Below are 4,799 nucleotides of genomic sequence, written 5' to 3' on the forward strand. Positions count from 1 at the left end.
TGCTGAAAGGTATCCTTTAAGAAGATAAATAATTTGATGAACAGAATAAACTGGTGAATATAATAGAATCAGGGACATAGAAAGGGAGTGGACTGACAATTCTCAGGGGGGAAGGGGTGTGGGGGGTGCAGGAAGAGACTGGACAAAAACCATACACCTATGGATGAGGACAGTGGCAGGGGTAAGGGCAGAAGGTGGGGTGGGAACTGGGTGAAGGGGAGCTATGGGGGGAAAAAAGAGAAACAACTGTAAAAATCTGAACAATAAAGATTTAATAAAAAATATTTTTTTAAAAAAAAGGATTTTTAGGTAGATTTCTTTTTCACCCATGATGTTGATTGATAAATTTAATAGTCTGATTATGACACTGAATAAATATCTTTAGAAAACAAACAAACCACAGATTGATCCCTATAAAAAGTAGGATACATAAGGTTCCCAGAGTCTGTTGCTATTAAACTCTCCAACCATATAATTAGTGGCCCTTGTTTGATTTTCTGCTCACCAAGCAATCTTCTGATAATCTAGTTCCATATCGTCTCCTACAGGGAAGGAATACTGTGTTCAGGCCTACCTTTCTTGACCATGCTGTGACCTTGACATGGGCCTTCCCATATGTATTTATTAGGACTCTTGGACACAAGCAATAGAAAGCCATTCTGAAGTAGGTTAGACAAAAGAATTTATTGGAAGGATATAAAAGTGTGTCACATATTTAAACCCTGGGAGGGTCAGAGGAGCAGCTGGGACTTAGGAAAACTCCAACCAAAAAGTTGAAAACCACCAAAACACTCACCACCTTTTTCTCTGCTTCTGTCTGTGCATCAGTTTCATTCTCTTTTACTGCACATGCACCCAGGAAGGATCAACTCGGCTCTCTCTGAAATTCAAAAGCTCCTGGGAAAGGTGCTACTTGGTTGGCCATTTGGATCAGATTCCAATTAACTGTGGCCAGAAAGATGGGGTCATGGCAGTTTCCATGACCCCACATGGTTGGAGTATTGCAAAGAAGGAGCCTTTTCTAAAAGAGGAAGGTCACTACTCCCAGAAGAATGTGCAGGTACTGAGCAGACACTCAGCGAAGTCATCCTCCCTTCATTGAAATACTATAGGCTAAGACCAGTTAAGGTATCTTTGAGGTCCGTCATTCAGGGCAAGCTATTATTACTCAACAACAGAGGATCAGGGTGAAAGTGATAAGTAAGTTTCAGGAGAATTTTCAAGAAGTCGGCTGCCTGACCCCAAAAAGGATAGTGCTGAGCAAGTTGCTTCAAGAATTCTATGAAACTATTTTTCACCAATTCATGTAATAAATTAACAACTATATAAGAGACTTTAACTTTATTTATATGTTTATTTTTCCTCCTCTTCCTAGGGCATGTTTTAGACTTTTATTTGGGGCTAGAAGGCAAGATAGTGGGGGGATTGGGGCAAGCAGAGATTGTAACTGAGTTTAAGTTCATACTGTTTGACCTTATCAAAAAATCAAGTGACAAGATGTTAGGGCAAGGAACTTTATAAGCCTGCAAGGCTAGACGATGGTAGACTAGCATTCTAAAGAACCATGTTACAAAGTACAGAATTCAGGCTTGATTTAAGAATCAAGGGAAGGGAGAAATGGGAGGGACAAGAGGTAACTGACTATCAAAGACATCTTGGTGCCATCAGGGGCTCAAGGAAGCTTTGCTTTTAGTCTGATGACTTTAGTTGATGTAAGTCTGATCAAGAGGTTACACAATACATACTTTCCTTATTTCCTCAGGATGGGAAATTTATGCTAAGGGGCTGTTTTTGTACAACTCAAGCTATAAGTAGAATTCCTCTAGTGCTGCATGCAAGACTAAGCAAAAGCTATTAGCCATGGGAACAAAGCAGGTTTAAAGAAAATGGAGTCAAAGAGGCTGAGCATTTTACTCTGTTGCAAGAGGAGCCAGCTAGGCCCTCCACTGCCAGCCTTTTGAGGTCTAGATCTTGGCTTTCTAAGCCTCTATGTGCTTCATATTCCTGCCATTCCTCATCTCTGCCCACATGGGGATAATCAGGGAGAAAGACCTACTTTGAATACTACTCCCTGAATCCTTCTAATGATGTAAAATCTTTCTTCAGGTTCTAATCTCTCTGCCAATATCATAGCAACAAAGAACAGAACCAATATCTGCAAGTGCACATGCTGAACAACTGAGCCCACTCCAAACAACTGGGGAGAGAGGTTTCCATGTTTATAAGGAGGCATGCCTGACCTTTATTCAATTCCACATTCTCTTCCCTCTCCTCTAAATTATAGCAGTTACATGGATTTTAAAAGAAATTTCTTGATATTCTCTGTGAAAGTACTGGAAAACTGCAAAACCAGAGTTTGGTGCAAATTATGAAAATTAGGGAACAAGTAGACAAAGGCAGCACAGGACAGATGCATTAAGTTATATTTGATGGAAATTTCATGTCTGCAAAAGCTGGTATGCAAATTGACACCAATACCACCCTCAGTGCCACAGAGAAAATAACACAAAAAGATGAGACGCAAGCAGAAAAATTAAAAGAATCCTGAAAATCATTGGTGATAGTGAAACGGAAGTTTTGGATGGGAACACAAGGTGTTCCCCTGGGCAGAATGGCGGGTTCCCGTGCTCTTTGTCCGTTGGAGTCAAAGAATGAATCCACAGACGGAAGGTGGTATGGCAAAGGTGGAAATTTTATTGAAGAACAAGTATAAACTCCTACATGGGGAAGAGGAAAGAATCTCACAGCACAGACTCCCACATGGGGAGGGGGAAAAAGTCCCACCAACTTCCAGTTTCAAGGGTTTATAAAGGCTTCAAAGGCTGTAGTTCCTGTGTCCTGATATCCCCTCTGATTGGTCAATATTCCCTTTTGAACTGGTTACTATAGTAACTCCAGAGGCCCTCATTGTCCTCTTATTCCTTCTGGGCTTTCTTCTTCCTTCTTTATTTTGTAAATATAGACCTTTTGGCTACTCCCAGTTCCCTTGTCTTATGTAAATATAACTGTTGCCATGCCCGTATGTTATGGAAATGTACCTTCTCCCAGTCTGTAGCCTTGTGTTTTTTCCATGGACCCAAATTCTAAAAATTCCCTAAACCTGCCTATATTCCCCTAAAAATCCTATTTCAATAGCACAACAGTTAACTTAAAATAAAAGAACTAGGGGAGCCCAACATGTGGCTGTGGGAGACATAGGGGGGCCTCCTGGGCCCCTTCTTCCTGCTGCTGCTGGTCCTGCTGGTGACATGCAGCCCCTACAATGCCTGCCTCTTCACTGGCATCCTCTACCTCTGCTGCACCTCTTCAGCTTGGAGCCTCTGCTGACGCAATGCCCTGCAGGTGCTCAGGACCATGACTGGGTTTCCGCCATCACCCACGGCATCAGCTGCCACGAAGCCCCCAAGAACACGCTGGCAGCCATTCAGCAAGGCAGCTAAGAATGGAGCAATAGGAATGGAGCTGGACATTGAGTTTACCTCTGATGGGATTCCCATCTTAACGCATGATAATACAATAGATAGGACAACAGATGGCACTGGTCGAATATGTGATTTGACATTTGAACAAATTAGGAAGCTTAATCTTGCAGCAAATCACAGATTAAGGAATGATTTCCCTAATGAAAAAAATTTCTACCCTGAAAGGAATTGTAGAGTCCCTAAACCAAAACCTCACAATCTTCTTTGATGTCAAGGGCCATGCAAATAAGGCTATTGATGCTCTAAAGAAAATATATATGGAATTTCCTCAACTATACAATACTAGTATGGTCGGCTCTTTCTTGCCAGAAGTTATCTCTAAGATGAGACAAACAGATCAGAATGTAGTAACAGCTTTAACTCACAGACCTTGGAGCCTTAGCCATTTGGGAGATGGGAAACCACACTATGATAACATCTGGAAACAGTCCACATTTGTGGTCTTAGACATTTTCCTCAACTGGAGCATGCATAATATCTTGTGGTACCTGTGTGGAATTTCAGCTTTCCTCATACAAAAGGATTTTATATCCCCGAACTACTTAAAGAAATGGTCAGCTAAAGGCATTCAGGTCATTGGTTGGACTGTTAATACTTTTGATGAAAAGTTACTGTGAATCCTATCTTGATTCCAGCTATATCACCGACAGCATTTTGGAAGACTGCCCACCTCACTATCAGACTTTTCTCCCAGGAGGAAACTATGGGTACAGAGATTTCCTGCTGGCCTCATGCAGGGATACTGAGAAACCCTTTGTGCTAGCCCAAGCCATGGGGGGGATCAGGTGGCCCACAGAAGCAATAGTTGGTAATTGCATTTTTAGCTTGGACCAAAGCAAAACCTGGTGTTGCCACCATGCTCCATGGAATGCCTGAGTTCAACACTGTTGCTCTTAAAAATCTGCGTCTGCAAAAAAAGGCACAATAGTTCCTGCCCAGACCTCAATGAGGCATACACTGACCCAGTGAGGATAAGCACAGTGCAATGTGGGGGTACAAATGCAAATGCATGGGATATGCATGATTACTAAAACTTGACATTTTTAAATTTGACACACATGTAATTTACTTATTTAAAATATTTGTATTTGGCTACATTATCAATGTACTGTAAGTCATCAAACTTGTGACCATACTAATAATAAAATCATTAAAAGGAAAAAAATAAAAATTAAATGCTGCACCAATACTCCACAAGATGGCGCTCTTGCTTTTCTAAGACCTTTTATCTTCCTTGAGCACCACCCATGATCTTCAACAGAAAAAAAAAAGCAAATATACAGAAAATTGCAGAACATTTCAAAAATGACTTCCTTG

The 4,799-nt window shown here is 41.2% G+C and overlaps 1 pseudogene; it reads left to right on the forward strand.

Annotated features, from left to right (window-relative positions):
* The first annotated feature begins 3,177 nt into the window (after positions 1-3,177).
* Positions 3,178-4,467, forward strand: LOC118651412 (annotated as a pseudogene).
* Positions 4,468-4,799: the final 332 nt, after the last annotated feature.

Source organism: Myotis myotis, unplaced genomic scaffold, assembly GCF_014108235.1.
Source record: "Myotis myotis isolate mMyoMyo1 unplaced genomic scaffold, mMyoMyo1.p scaffold_m19_p_3, whole genome shotgun sequence".
Lineage (NCBI taxonomy): Eukaryota > Metazoa > Chordata > Mammalia > Chiroptera > Vespertilionidae > Myotis > Myotis myotis.